Genomic DNA, 16,796 nt, shown 5'->3' on the forward strand with positions numbered 1-16,796 from the left:
AACACAGTGGTGCAGAGGTTAACATTGTCACCTCATAGCAAGACTTTATCCAGTTCACTTCTCGGTTGGAGTCCCTTTTGTGCACAGTCTGCATGTCCTCCCTGTGTTCCCGTGGGTTTCCTCTAGGTACAATGTTTTCCTTTCAAATTCCAAAGGATGCATCTGGAGCATTTCTCCCCAGGCCTCATCTTAAAGTAGGCTCTGTTCTAGACAGAGTTTCCTGGTCACCAAATGCTAACTCATTCACTGCAATACAGCTCAGGAACTTTGCACTGCAATGTCAAATGGGTGAAGCCTAAGCCTTTTGACAAAATCAAATTATGTACTCACATTTCAAACAATTGTTAATATTTCTGGAACCATAGGAGTTATGAGAGAAGTATAAACGGCAAACTCTTCAGCGCAAACTATTTTTATAGTGGAATTATTTTTTAGGTGCTACAGTGCAATGAAAAAGTATTTGCCCCTTTCCTAATTTCTTATTTTTTTGCATGTTTGTCACACTTCAATGTTTCAGATCATCAAACAAATGTAAATATTAGACAAAGATAACCCAAGTAAACACAAAATGCAGTTTTTAAGTGATGATTTTTGTTTATTAAGGGGAAAAAAAACTATCCAAACCTACATGGGCCTATGTGAAAAAGTAATTGCCCCCTAAGCCTAATAATAACTGGTTGTGCCACTCTTAGCAGCAATAACTGCAATCAAGCATTTGCGATAACTGGCAATGAGTCTTCAACATCGCTGTTGAGGAATTTTGTCCCACTCTTCTTTGCAGAATTATTTTTAATTTGGCCATATTGGAGGGTTTCCGAGCATGAACTGCCTTTGTAAGGTCATGCTACAGCATCTCAATTGTATTCAAGTCCAGACCTTCACTAGGCCACTCCAAAACTTTCATTTTATTTTTTTAAGCCATTCAGAGGTGGACTTCCTGTTGTGCTTTGGATCATTGTGCTGCTGCAGAACCCAAGTGCAGTTCACCTTGAGGTCACAAACTGATGGCCGGACATTCTCCTTCAGGATTTTTTTGGTAGAGCAGAATTCATGGTTCCATCAATCACAGCAAGTCTTCCAGGTCCAAAAGCAGCAAAGCAGCCCCAGACCATCCTACTACCACCATCATGTTTGACTGTTGGCATGATGTTCTTTTTCTGAAATGCTGTTACTTTTACACCAGATGTAACGGGACGCATACCTCCCAGAAAGTTCAACTTTTGTTTTGTCAGTCCACAGAATATTTTCCCAAAAGTCTTGGGGATCATCAAGATGTTTTTTGGCAAAAGTGAGATGAGCATTTATGTTTTTTTTGGTCAGCAGTGGTTTTTGCCTTGGAACTCTGCCATGCATGCCATTTTTGCCCAGTCTCTTTCTTATGGTTGAGTCATGAACACTGACCTTAACTGAGGCAAGTGAGGCCTGCAGTTCTTTACATGTTGTTTTGGGTACTTTTGTGACCTCTTGGATGAGTCATCGCTGCACTCTTGGGGTAAGTATTGTAGGCCGGCCACTCTTGGGAAGGTTCACCACTGTTCCATGTTTTCTCCATTTGTGGATAACAGCTCTCACCATGGTTTGCTGGAGTCCCAAAGCTTTAGAAATGGCATTGTAACCTTTTCCATACTGATAGATGTCAATTACTTTGTCTCTCATCTGTTCCAGAATTTCTTTAGATCGTGGCATGATGTCTTCCTTTTAGGGATCTTTTGGCCCACTTCGCTTTGTCTGACAGGTTCTATTTAAGCGATCTCTTGATTCAACAGGTCTGACAGTAATCAGGCCTGGGTGTCATACCTCTCAATCTCTTAATGCACAAACTCTGGACAAAGCTTGACAACATGGGGGTACAAATAGGAACAAATTTTGAATATTGCTCTTATGGACTTAGAGAGTTGCTAGAGTAACATGATTTGTTTTAATATACATTTTCTGAAGGATTAGACATCTGAAACTCAAATGTATGTCATTATTTAGTGACTACAATTCTGAGATCATCCCAGTGATTTGCCAGGGAGAAAGAGGAACAGGCCAAAAATATGAGCAATTATCTGGACATTCTGTAAAAATCTGTACAGTTGAGAGGTATGCTGGGTGTGGCTAGTGAAATTGAACTCAGCTTTCACAAAAATGTGATTAACCATAGTTACTTCAAGATTTAACAATGGGAGCAATTACTTTTTCACATTTGGATAGTTTTTTTTTCCTTAGTAAATAAAAATCATCACTTAAAAACTGCATTTTGTGTTTACTTGGGTTATCTTTGTCTAATATTTGTCTAATACTTAAATTTGTTTGATGATCTGAAACATTTAAGTGTGACAAATGTAAAAAATAAGAAATCAGGAAGGGGGCAAATCTTTTTCATTGCACTGTAGGTGTTAAATTGAATTTTATTAGTCACATTAAATGTAATAACTATTACATTTGTCATATTTTGTAAACAACTTACAATGTCTCAGCAACCACTCAGGTTACATGCCTGCTATCAGTAGCATTTTATTCATCTCACTGAGTGCTTTCATGTGAGGCTAAGGAGTTCTGCCTCTGTTACTAGGTTGTTTGAAATATTTAGAAAAATGTGAAAATAATATCAGTACAAATTAATATCATGAAAACAGTTAATATCTATTTACCTGCACTAGACAGAGGTCAAATATGAATGCAGTTGACTTTGCCATTGTGTAAGCTTTAAGATTAAATCTTTTAAAACCCCTGTACTGGCCCAGTAATCAAGGAGCCTCAGCCCTCATCACTAACAGCAGTTAGGGACGTGCACACTGGGAGGATGACAAGTATACACACAGTAAATTACAATTTCCCTCAAGAGCACACAGGGTTCACAGTCAGTCTGGGGCCGACTTCTGTCTCTGTCTCCAGATCCCTAATAAGACTCCTCACTGGCACAGCTGTAAGGTAAGATCTCAGCCGAGTGGTCAAGCCAAAACCTCCAGCACATTCTCAGTCCCACCAGTGCTTCGTGTCCCCACCCAAATAGCTGGCACACACACACACACACACACACACTTTGATATTTGATTTTTATACAAACAGACACTCCTAGGGAAGGCTGGCGCAGGTTCACTAGCTATGCCCTCTTCTGCCCAGACTATAAGGTAAAATCACTGCCACCAACTACTCTTACCAGCTACTATAAGGCCCTTACCAAAGGATGATCAATTCTACTGTGTAATGTTACTGTTATCCAAATAGAAATTGTAACCAGAGCTTTTAAGCCTATTCCAGACTGGCCAGTACAGTATCACCAAATACATATGTAAATATTCTAAGAGCTTAAGTATCTCTATACAAAACCAGCCACAATTAAAAGGTTTAAATATATTTAATAATAAATAATAAAAGCCCAAGACAACACTTATTAACTCAACACAGTGAATATAGAGTTCAGAATCACAGGGAATACTTTAAAACAACATTACAGGACAGTCTCACATAAATGCAGAACACATCTAGACTCATCTTGCTATATTCCTATCTAACTCTAAAAGAGATACTATGATCTAATTCTAACTTACAGAGCCAGGCAAATATAGATGAGAAGTGCTGAAGAGATGTTTACAGGTCCAGAACAAAAAGAAAATGCACTGACTTTCTCTCTGAGATAGTTCTTAAATTAATATTACACATTATTGCTGAATCATCTTAGATTACATCATTCATGTCACCTCTGCCTATGTTTCCCAGGCTAGCAGGAACTTAAATTTTAACATGTCTCTGTTAAAAATACTCATCTCTCAGAAGCTGACAATTCTCTCTTAGAAGCATCCCTGAAACTGAGTCATAAAACAATTACATTGGAAACCTGTAACTACCTCTGTTTCCAGACAATAGAAAGAAGCCCCTAGCCTAGACATCCTGTCTCTTAACTGAAATAACCTAACTTTATAGCACATTGTAAATCTCTTTAGTTATCAGCTTATTTTCTTGAGGTTTTGCAAGTTAACTCTTTATTTCCTACTTTCTACTGTGAAAACATACATTTACATTGGCATACGGTTTATATACAAGCATGCTCTTTTCCAGCAGCGTTCACTGTGGTTACAGTCTTGAAGCTCAGTACAGAACATATAGTTTTCTTACATTTTTAAGGCAAGCATACAAATATTACTATTCACAAATGACCTAGGATTATTTACAAAATTCTATCTAGCTGAGCTGGCAGTGTCACATTTCTATATAAATCATATTAATATTTTCAAGTGACATATAATTATTTACAAAATTCCAGCTAGCTGGTCTGGCAGTATCTCAGTTTATCACATTTCTCCCCCCAATGAGAACTCAAGCTAGTTTTTTAAGTGTCCCTTGAGAAACATTGCTTGATACGGTTTAGTCTGTCTGGGAATACCTTACTGCATTCCCTGTCTTGAGATTCCAGCTGGCTTGGCATTGCTGACCCCAGTACCATGCTGCACTGTCCCATTATATGCTTGCCACCCTAAGCTCCACCACAGTAATTTGGGATTTTCCTAGCTGGCTCTCCATAGCCATAGATCCCGCACAGACTCTTTCTGCCTTGTACTGCAAATACTCAGCACAAGGGCCTCCCTATCATGGCATGGTTTTATCATGTTAACATGGTACAGTTTGTGCCTCTGCCTCCTACCTAGCAGTTCTACCATGTAGCTAACATCACTGACCTTCCCTACCATCTTGCAGGGTCCCTCCCAAGCTGCCTGCAGCTTGTTGTGTCTGACAGGAATAAAAAACATTACCTGCTGCCCTACAGTATACTCTCTAGCCCAAGCATCCCTGTCATACCAGACCATTTTATGTTTTTGGGCTTTTGTCAGGTTCTACTGGGCCAAGCCCATGAGTTCCCTGAGCCATGTCCTGGGGTTTAGGACATATGCCACAACAGACTCCTTGTGGGATTTACACTCACCATCCCACTCATCTCAAATTAAGTTTAGAGTCCCCTTTACCCTATGCCCATACAGCAACTCAAAGGGTGAAAAACCTGTGGATTCCTGGGGAACCTCTCTGTAAGCAAACAACATATGGGCAAATATTTGTCCCTGTCCCTCTTACACTGGTCTGCAAATGCCCATAGCATCATCTTGAGTATAGAGTTTAACCTCTCAACAAAACCATTAGTCTGGGGATGGTAGGGGGTGGTCTTTAGGTGCTTCATAGTACTTCCACAGACAAGGCAGCAGGTCTGACATGAAATTGGCACCTCTGTCAGTCAGAATTTCTTTTGGAAAACCTGCCCTGCTAACAAAGCATTTGCACCTTTTCTGCCTTAATGGAGGACAGAGCCACTGCCTCAGGGTATCTTGTAGCATAATCTACTACCAATAGGATATACTTTTTCTCTGTGGAACTTGGGGTACTCAGAGGCCCCACAATATCCATAGCTACCCTCTGTAATGGCTCCTCAATCACAAGCAAAGGCAACAAAGGAACTTTCACCATGCCCCCTGCCTTGTCTGCCTTTTGGCACTTCCCACAGGTCCTACAGTACCCTGTTATATCTCTAGAAATCCCAGGCCAATAGAAGTTCTGTATAATACATCTCTTTGTATGTTTTATGCCCATATGACCTGCAAAAGGAATATCGTGGACTATGGATAGAAGTGCCAGATGGTAGGCTCTGGGCACTACCAAGTGCTGTATTCTCTCACCCTCTAGCCCTCCTTCAGGGGTCCACTCTTTGCACAGTAACTCTTTTTCCCTGTATACAGATTCCCCCTTCCCTTGATAATCAGGTGCCTTACTAGCTACCTCTTTCAGGCCTTGTAATGTAGGGTCTGAGAGCTGAGCCTGTCCCAACTCTCTCTTTGTAACTCTTCCCAGCTCCCCTTCTACAGGACGTCTAGTATCCTCTGACAGCGGTGCCTACCTGTCAGCCTGGGTACTACTACTCACCTCTGCCATTCACTCTGTCCAAGGGAACATCAATACCCACAAGCAGCTGTGGCTCACCTTCAATCTCACTGCTACAGGGTAGCTCCCTCCCAGAAATAACCACCCCACCAGTCCTGGCTGCAAGTATGGGGTCTGTCTGGGTCACCCCAGGCTATGAGATCCACATGCTTGTCTCCAAGCCTGACTGCATGTAGCTACATGAACACATAGTACTGCAATATCAAAATCATTCCCTATCAGGACATCTGCAGGGATATACTCAAACACACCTACTTGCTGGCTTCCTTTCCACCCTTCCAATAAAGGTAAACCCTGGCCAAATGTATTTGGAATGGGGTCCCTCCTAAAGCTCTGACTGGAGTAAACCTCCCAGGCAAGTAGTGCTCCTATGTAACCATTGCAAGCTCCACAATGGTTATGTCAGAGGCTATGTCTCTCTTAGCAATGGTCTGTTTGCCATTCATTAAGATAGGATATAACCTCTTGTGGTAGTTTGGCACTCTTGTTGTCTCAAGACAACCTACTGTTGGCATTTTGTCACTCCCACTTACTAGCACTCTCACCTTTTGTTCCCCACCTTGCCTCCGTGGACATCTATATATTGCAGCAGCTTATCAGTGGGAGTGGTAAGCACTAGGCAGCCTATCTACCATAAGAGGAGTGGTTTCTAGCTCTGAAATTCTAGATTATTGGCAGTTTGGGCAGCTTTTCTATCCTTTCAACCTTCTGCTTTAAAAGCCCTTGTTTGCATGGGTTTGCACTTGTTTAAGCTCTGCAGAGCCAGTTTTGATGTCCTGCAGACTACAAGAGCAACAGAAAGGAGAAAGAGAGACTTTAAGTACCTCCATTTTGCTTTTTTCTTTATTATACTGTGTTCTGCACTTCAACTAAGTCGTTTTTTCATTTAATTGCATTTAATTTAACTGTTTTTGCTGTATTATTGCTACACACTCAAGTGTGCTAGCCTGCACTGTGTTTAAAGTGACTCACCAGGTTGAATAAGAAGGTAACAGTCAGCTGTCTATCAGGTGCCAGAATCTGATACATAACACACTCACTCGGGTCACTCCACAACAAGTACAAGTATGACTCTGTCATTATCCATGTGGGTGTGAATGACCTGAGACCTACCATACCCCTCTGGACTACATGAAAAGAGACATGATGGAGCTCTTGGATCATGTGGCCCAGGCAGGTATGACCCTAGCCCTGAGCAGCAACCTACCATCACCCAGAATGATATTGCAGTACAAGTAAAAAATGATTGACTTTAACAGTTGGCTAAGTTTCTGGCGTCATTCTAAGGGGATCCAGTATCTGTCTGCTTTGGATGACATGATTGACAAACCTTGATGCTTTGACAGAGATGGCCTGCATCTGTCAGCCCTGGGTTTCTGGGTACTGACTAAAGCTCTTGCCACCCCTGTAGTGCCTTTTTTAGGCAATGTTCCAAAGATCAAATACCACCATAACAGCTATAAATAAAAACAATCTAAAGGTCATGTTGCTCAACGCTAGAAGTCTAAATCTCAAGATCCACTAGCTGGGAGCACTCCTCAAAATGGAAAACATTGACATTTGTGCTGTAACACAGACCTGGTTTAAAGCAGCAGAAAGCACACCTGCTCTACCAGGCTACAACTCATTCCACACCTTTCGGCTCCAGAACAAGGACCAAAGCTCCAAGGGCGGCAGTGTCTCCATATTCATCAAGGATATGCACACATCCAGACTGGTAGCCCAGCATAACACATTCAGGTTGTAGCCTGCTATAGTTCCCAACCATGCCTCAGGATTCTCACTCCGTGTTCCTAAGCACCCTGGAATCTATTAGGGTCCAACTAAACACCCTCATACTGGGTGCCTTCAACTACCCCTCCATCAACTGCGTAAACTACTCATGCACCAATGCACTGGCCCAATGCTTCCTGGAATTTATCAGTTCCAATACCCTGGACCAGCTCATTCTTACCTCCACTAGAGGAAGCAATATCCTTGACCTGGCTATTACTAACATGGACAACCATTGATCTTCACCAGTAGTCAACTCATCCTTAGTTAGATTTGACCACCAATTAATCACCATGGAAATTCTCATCTCGACCTCCTCACCCCCCCCCCCCTGCAGAAGTACCCACCATGAAAAACTTATCCAAAGATGACTTTGAACTCATAAAAACAGAGGTGGCTAACTTCCCGGCACCCATGCCAATGGAGAATATTTGCATGAATGCCGAATCATACACCGATGCACTGTGCGAACAAGTATATAAATGCATGGAACTAGCCATACCCAACAGAACAAAGACACTCTCCTCCAAAAGAAGGAAGCCAATCTGGTGGTCCCCTGCCATTAATAGGTTCTACAACAGAAGGAAGAAACTGTTGCAGAAAAAGGTGAAGTCCCAAGAATGTAAAAATTCCCTTATTAGCCTCAACAAAAAGTTGAGGTCCCTCATCAAATCCAATAAGCCAGCTATGAAGGCAGATTTCTGTCAGACACTAAAAATAATCACAAAGCCTTCTATAGTTATATCAAGAATCTCCATGGCAATACCCAGATCTGTTCTGAGTTACTGCACAATGGTTCCTCCTATACTGAGCCAACAGATTTTACCAACATACTGGCTTACAGATTCAGTGCCAACTTTATCCCCCCAAAGGACCATTGACAATACCAGAAGAATGCCAGACACCCAGTATCACTGCAGCACAGGTTAGAGCTGCATTGCCCAAGGCCAAGAATACAGCTTCCATGGGATCGAACAATATCCCTGGCTGTGTTCTACATGAACCACAAAGTGAAGTGGCACTGCATCTGTGTGCCTTGTTCACTCACAGCCTCACCTCAGGCTTTGTCCCTACCAAATTGTGCACTGCTACAGTCATCCCTCTCCATAAGGGGGGAGCAACTACAGACCCTGGGAATTATCATTCCATTAGCCTGATGAGCCTGATATGTAAGGCTATGGACCAAGTCATAATGGACCTAATTAACAAAGACATAGGGAATCTTCAAACTCTAGATCTCATGCAATTTGGTTTTGCAAAAGGTAGAATATGCCTGCTCAACCTGGTTGACCTCTTTGAGGCAGTCACCAGAGCAGTGCATGAGGGTAAGGAAGTTCATACAGCCTACCTCGTTCTTTCCAAGGCCTTTGATACCATTTCTCACTCCAGAATTACTGATAAAACACCAAACTAGGCATCAATCCCTATATCATTAGGTTGGTTGTAAATTGGCTCACAGATAGAACCCACAGCGTGAAAGTAGCAGACTACAAGTCAGACTGCTGACCAGTCATGAGTGAAGTCCCAAATAGTTTTGTCCTGGGTCCACTCTTGTTTGGCATCTACTTCTCAGAAGTCCAGGACAACATGGAGGGCCTCTGGCTAAACAAGTTAGCAGACGACTGCAAGCTGGGAGCCATTATTAACTCCCCAAGTGATACATCCTGAAGAAAGGCCTCACTGAGAGAAATGACTGGTGTCAAAACCATGTGGTTAAGCTTAATGCCAAAAAATGTGTCATTCCCTTTGGGAAAACTCAATTCCCACTAATTACCGCATAGATAGGAGCCCACTAAACACTGAAGACGTTATAAGAGACCTGGGGACATAGGTTGACAGCAACCTCTCCTTTGACCACCACATTCCCACTGTTGTCAGAAAGTCCTTCTATGTGGCACATCTCATTGCCAAGGATTTTACATCCAGGAAGAAAGAGGCCATCATCTCTCTCTACTCCTCCCTCATTAGACCAATCATCGAGTACAATGCCTCATTTGTCATGTACCACACTAGACACCTGCAACAGCTGGAAAGGCCACAAAAGTTCCTCACAAAGAGTATCCTAGACCTAAAACATATGTCCTACATGGACAGACTCAAAAACTCCAGCTATTTTCTATTTCATATTGTCTACTAAGAGGCGATCTCTGCTTGACTTACAAAGCCATGTCTGACCCAGCCCTGTTTGAAATGCTGCATCTAAAGAAATAATAATCCCTCCAGACCACATGCTCCAGAGACCTCAATCTCATTACCACTATCAACAAAACATGCTGGAGAGACAGGCTTATAACCCAGAGACTGCCCATGCTTTGGAATAGACTTCCCATACACATCAAGCAGACCACCTCAATGGCCCTCTTCAAGAGAAATCTTGACGAGTGGATGGGAAATAGAAAATACACCCCGAGGATCACTCCAGTGGCTCCTCTTGATAGAGGCACTGGTAACTAACATCAGGTGGCACAATGCCAGGGATATCTGCAGGCTAGGCTTGCAAAGGCTCCAGGGCCATTAGCCTAGTAAACAGCTATGAAGCTACATGGCCCCACAGGTTGCATTCAAAACATTTATCCCTAGGTCCTGGACATGTACCTGGACTAGTGGCTTCCCCTGCTACTGGTAGATTCTATTGGGGCAGTCTGGACTACCCACCATGGGTTTGTTTACACCCCATGAGCAGCACTGGGTGTCTCTTTTCTGTGCAGGGATGTGATGCTTGCTAGGTATAGGTCTCCTTTCTTCCCCAACTCATCTACAGTAAGGCATTGTCTATTAGCTAACCAGATCATCATGTCCTCAGGCAAGGTGCTAAGGGGTCCTCATGTCCTCAGGCAAAGTGCTAAAGGCTTGTTCCCTCTCCAACATGTCTGCCAGCCTTTCAAAAGTGGTGACCTGATATCCACTCACCCATCTATGAAAATAAGTACTTAGTTCAGCAACATATTCACACACACTTTCATCTGCCTTGCATCTATGCCCACAAAACCTTTTCCTATAAGCTTCAGGTGTTGACTTAAAAAATTCTAGCAAACAATTCTTTACAACATTATAATTTAAAAAGTCATGATCAGACAGTTTGGATGGAACATTTTCAGCTTTACCATGGAGTAAGGGTGTCAGGAATCGTACCCATAGAACTTGGTCAGCATTATATTGTTTACAAAACAGTGTAAGAAACTTCTCTGTGTGGAAGATTTTCAGTCTATATATTTCTAGTTAATCACTGTATATTAATCAGATCAGACAATAGTAGTAGAAGTAGCGAACGTAAACTTGTCAAGTCAAAACGTAATAATAGAAAATATATAATTCTATAGCATTACTAAGTATTTGAAAGTAATCCAAGCAAGGCAGGCAGTCTGTTTCCATTCGAAAATCCTTTATTAAGTACACAGACAAGCGATCCAAGTAAAACAAAAATAGAGTAATAATTTCCTCACAAGCTTTCTAAATATATATATAGAAATCCAGAAAAGTAAGAAACAGCTCCAAAACTGAATAGACTCACCGTCACAAAATCAAGAAAAGTAATGTAGCAACAAACGGTGGTCTAACCATGATCCCAAAATTGAAAGTTCAAATAATCCACTGCAAAGTCTCCGTGATAAAATGAAGAGATTTTATTCCATGGACGAACAAGTATAAGCGCTTTCGCGTAGGATAACCTACGCTTCTTCAGATACAAAATACATACCAAACTCTCCCTTATTTATACTAAAAATGGCGGGAAATACAATCTTAATTGATATTTAATTATTTAATCAACTAATTCATCAAGCTGTGGATGCTATATCAATATATCCTGCCTGAAGTAACGCGTTTTAAAACACAAACATAGATAGTCACAATCATTGCTACAAAGCGTTCTTCCTAATCGTGATTCACCAATATGTTAAGACATTGTGTTTTTTAAAATATACGTGATGTTGTAGGCCATTTGGTTTTAAAAATTAATATATTGATGTTAAAACCTCATATATATTAGCTGTCATTTGCAGAGTGTAGCGTAACCAGGCTAACGCAAACTGCCGATAACATACTGTTATCTCAACACATAAAACAGGTTGCAAATACATAATGTACATAAAATATATTGCAAATGGAACTAAATCACTTGTACCATAACTTTATTGTGCAATAGATTGCATTTAACGAACATGTCTCTCCTTTTCATCGTATCGTATATCCTGCAAAGTAGCTGTTAAGTATATATATATATATATACTTTTTATCAGGCACAGGAGTGGTTTATTGTGCTGTAAAATAAAAAAGTGTTATTGGTACACATGTTAAATTCTCATCCCTTCCCCCATCAGTGTGACATTCGAGCTGGTCCTGCCCTACCTAGTAGCTGTCATAATAATATATAGCCCTAATGTACTTTAATGGTACATCTTATTTAACCAAATTATTAAGTAGATTATTAAGTCTGTGATTTTATACAAGGCAATATACTACATGGCTGGAAATATATCAGCCTTAGTTCATTTTGCGATCAAAAATTATATATAAATATATACATATACATTTTGCATGTAAAAATCAGTTTCTATTTTCATAACCTATTGTTAACAAAGATCGCTTTCGTCCTTCTAGACTTCTTCAGGTCTGTGTACAAGAACCCTAAAAACCTATATAATTGTATAATTAGTTAGTATTGTTATTACCATCATTTTGAATAAAGTGGAAAAAAGAGAACCAGAAAAAATAAAAATAAAAAAAATATATGTATGATGATGGAAACAAAATATACACTTAAATTTCAAATGATTTAAAATGGTATTTAAAACCAATTTGTAGAAAAAAAAAATAAAATAAAATACAATTAGTCATGTAAACAATGTGGCAATTTTCTAAGTTCCAGTGCACTTTTAATTGAACAGTAGTAGTTTAGTCTAGGCTTTCTAAAAGAGTTCAGCTTTAATTGCCACGTGTTCATGTTTCTTCAGAATATTCGGGATGTCTCCTTCAAGATCACCCATGTCTATGCGATCCAGGATCTGGTACTTAAAACATGATAGCTAACATAGCCCTGGGCAAATGGGAGGAGGACTTTGTGTTAAACAACACAGACTACATGCAGCATATCACATGCTATTTATGTTTTATTGACAATGTCTTTATTGTGTGGGAAGGTGACACCTTGCAGCTTGGAGATTTTATCATTTACCTCAATCAAACAACCCCCTTCCTGAAGTTTGCCTCTTCCCATAGCTGTACTTCAACCACTTTCTTAGATATGGAAATTTCCAAGGACACCAACAATAACAGAATCACCACTGATCTATTCAGAAAGCCAACGAGGGTTAACTTATTACTCCACAGTAAAAATCTACATCCTACAAAAAACAAGTATAATGTAATGAAATCCCAAGGCTATAGATTAGCTCGAATTACCACAGAGATGGAACCATTTTTGAGAAACCTGAACAACTTAGAGAATGATTTTCTAGTGAGAGGCTATGAAAGTCAGATGTTAAAAAACATCCTGGAACCCATTATAGAACTGAATAGGACTGAAGCACCTTCACTCAACCTCCCCAGTAGAAAAATGTTAAATAATCCCACAGAGAATAACAAATGCAAAAATAGCTGCATCCTGACATACACTTTGGATTATCACAGTATCAAAAATATTATTGAAGAAAACTGGGACATTGCCACAGGAAACCCTTTTCTGATTAACATCTTAGGTGAAGCCCCATTATTTGTTTATAGGAAGGCCAGGAATATTAGAAGTTTTATTGAATTTAAACCTAGACCATGTGAGAAAAGCAGTAAAAGATGTGAAACTAATTGTACATTTTGTATATTTATACAGCAAGGTAATAGTTTTTATTGCCCTTATTTAAAGAAGATCATTAAAACCAGTGCAGCGGGTGACTGTAACACTAAAAAAGTAATTTACAGGGCACAGTGCAATGAATGTGATGCATTCTATGTGGGCAAGACTGTAAATAAACTCAAGCGAAGGATTTCATGTCATCTGTCAGAAATCCACTCTGGATATAAAAATAATGCACTAGCCAAACACCTTTCTCTTCATAAAAGACACACAGGTTTTAAGTTCCTGATCCTGGATCGCATAGACATGGGTGATCTTGAAGGAGACATCCCGAATATTCTGGAGAAACATGAACTCATGTGGCAATTAAAGCTGAACTCTTTTAGAAAGCCTGGACTAAATTACTACTGTTCAATTAAACGTACACTGGAACTTAGAAAATTGCCACATTGTTTACATGACTAATTGTATTTTATACCATGACCCCTATTAATATTCCAAAACGTGTACGCTGATTGGCCAGCGTGCACATTGCAAATCGACTTATACTAATGGAAAAAGGTCCGTTTGCCCGGACTTTTTTCATTAGTATAAGTCTTTTTTTAAAACACTGTCTCGCTATGTTAAAAGAGTTTAACATAGTGACACAGGTTTAAAAAAAGCAATGGAGATCTCCGTTGCTTTTTTTAAAGCTGTCTCGCTATGTTAAACTCCTTTAACATAGCGACACAGTGTGTAAAAAGCAACGGAGATCTTGCTTTCTCCGTTGCTTTTTTTTTAAACCTGTCTCGCTATGTTAAATGGGTTTAACATAGCGAGACAGCTTTAAAATAAGCAATAGAGATCTCTGTTGCATATTTTAAAGCTGTCTCGCTATGTTAAACCCATTTAACATAGCGAGACAGGTTTAAAAAAAAAGCAATGGAGAAAGCAAGATCTCCGTTGCTTTTTACTGTTTTGCTACGTTAAATGGGTTTAACATAGCGAGACAGCTTTAAAATAAGCAACGGACATCTCCGTTGCTTATTTTAAAGCTGTCTCACTATGTTAAACCCATTTAACATAGCTACAGTAAAAAGCAACGGAGATCTTTCTTTCTCCGTTGCTTTTGGCCACAACTCTGATGTACTGCGTAGGCATGCAGTACATCAGAACTGCCGCGGATGCCAGACAGCTGCGGAAGGGCAGCAAAGAGGCATTATACAATGCCATTATTTAAGAAAAGTAATTGTTTCTTTTCTTAAATAATGTCATAGTATAATAGCAATAACCCACTTCTGGGTGTGGGTAATGCAGGATTTACCCATGGTTGTCTTTGTTTGGTCCCTTGGGCTTCGCCCTCGGGACCAAACCACGCCAACCGTGGTTAAATCCCGCATTACCCACACCCAGGCGTGGATTATTGCTATATTATTTATTTATTTTTTTTCTACAAATTGGTTTTAAATACCATTTTAAATCATTTGAAATTTATGTGTATATTTTGTTTCCATCATCATACATATATTTTTTTATTTTTATTTTTTTCTGGTTCTCTTTTTTCCACTTTATTCAAAATTATTGTTATAACAATACTAACTAATTATACAATTATATAGGTTTTTAGGGTTCTTGTACACAGACCTGAAGAAGTCTAGAAGGACGAAAGCAATCTTTGTTAACAATAGATTATGAAAATAGAAACTGATTTTTACATGCAAAATGTATATGTATATATTTATATATAATTTTTGATCGCAAAATGAACTAAGGTTGATATATTTCCAGCCATGTAGTATATTGCCTTGTATAAAATCACAGACTTAATAATCTACTTAATAATTTGGTTAAATAAGATGTACCATTAAAGTACATTAGGACTATATATTATTATGACAGCTACTAGGTAGAGCAGGACCAGCTCAGATGTCACACTGATGGGGGAAGGGATGTGAATTTAACATGTGTACCAATAACACTTTGTTTTACAGCACAATAAACCACTCCCATGCCTGATAAAAAGTATATATATATTTAGAAAGCTTGTGAGGAAATTATTACTCTATTTTTGTTTTACTTGGATCGCTTGTCTGTGTACTTAATAAAGGATTTTCGAATGGAAACAGACTGCCTGCCTTGCTTGGATTACTTTCAAATACTTAGTAATGCTGTAGAATTATACATTTTCTATTATTACTTTTTGACTTGACAAGTTTACGTTCGCTACTTCTACTACTATTGTCTGATCTGATTAATATACAGTGATTAACTAGAAATATATGGACTGAAAATCTTCCACACAGAGAAGTTTCTTACACTGTTTTGTTTTTAGACCCACTACACTTTATTGGGTTGTTTTGAGACTTCGGGGATACCATGGAGATTACTTGTTTTTTGTTGGTACTTTGGTTTTTGAGACCAAGGTTTTTGTTCCGTTAAAGGATCCCTGAATCGGTGTGGAATTCCAGCATTTTAAGACATGGATAATGACAGGCTAAAAGATTTACTAAATGTACCTATCTGGAATAATACAGAAGCAGATCAGATACAAACGGGTACAGAAAATGGACAGGGAAGAATGGGCCTAGAAAATATGAATTCAGAGACTTTTTCTAAACTAGAAAAGCAACTGAAACGCATGCAGGGTCTCTACTGGGAACACATTTATTTACAACAAAGCATAAATAAGAAGAGACTACCCCGGGGACTTAGATTGAACAAAAGACCAATGTGGAAAAATATGGATGATTCACTTTCTAAAGAATGGGAAGATATTTTAGAGGATACCAGCTACAAACTTATTCGTCTGCTAGTAAGGAACAATCCTAATGTGCAGGAAGCTACAAAGGCTGACATCACATCTTTAAAAACAACATTGGAAAATGAGAACCACAATAACCTAGATGCTAAATTTGAGCTACTTAAAGAAAGAGTGAAAGGTATGAGCAGTCCATTAAAGAAAGAAAGATTAATAAAATGAAACGAGATCAACTGGACAAAGATGATCTTGGGAGACTTATTAGGAGGTACAATAATAATATCAACAACAACAGGAGAACCAACAACAGACAAGGTTTTTGTTATTACAGGGGATATAAGGGAAAATATAACCGTGCCAGCCAACCTCAACAGGATTTTCCCAGGGGAGATCCTCGCACAAAACCAGACAGTGGCACAGTACAAGACAACCAGGAGACTGCCCCTCCAACATCTCATTTCCCACAATCCCAATGCCCTCTGGCTATCAACACTCCGCAGAAGCCTTTGACATCACAGAAGGATCAGGACAGGAACATAAGCCACAGCGGCAATCAGAACTGACAGAGAGTTCTACAGGATGAATTAC

This window comes from Protopterus annectens, chromosome 2.part0 (assembly GCF_019279795.1).
Source record: "Protopterus annectens isolate FY-2018-M chromosome 2.part0, PAN1.0, whole genome shotgun sequence".
In the NCBI taxonomy this organism is placed as follows: domain Eukaryota; kingdom Metazoa; phylum Chordata; order Ceratodontiformes; family Protopteridae; genus Protopterus; species Protopterus annectens.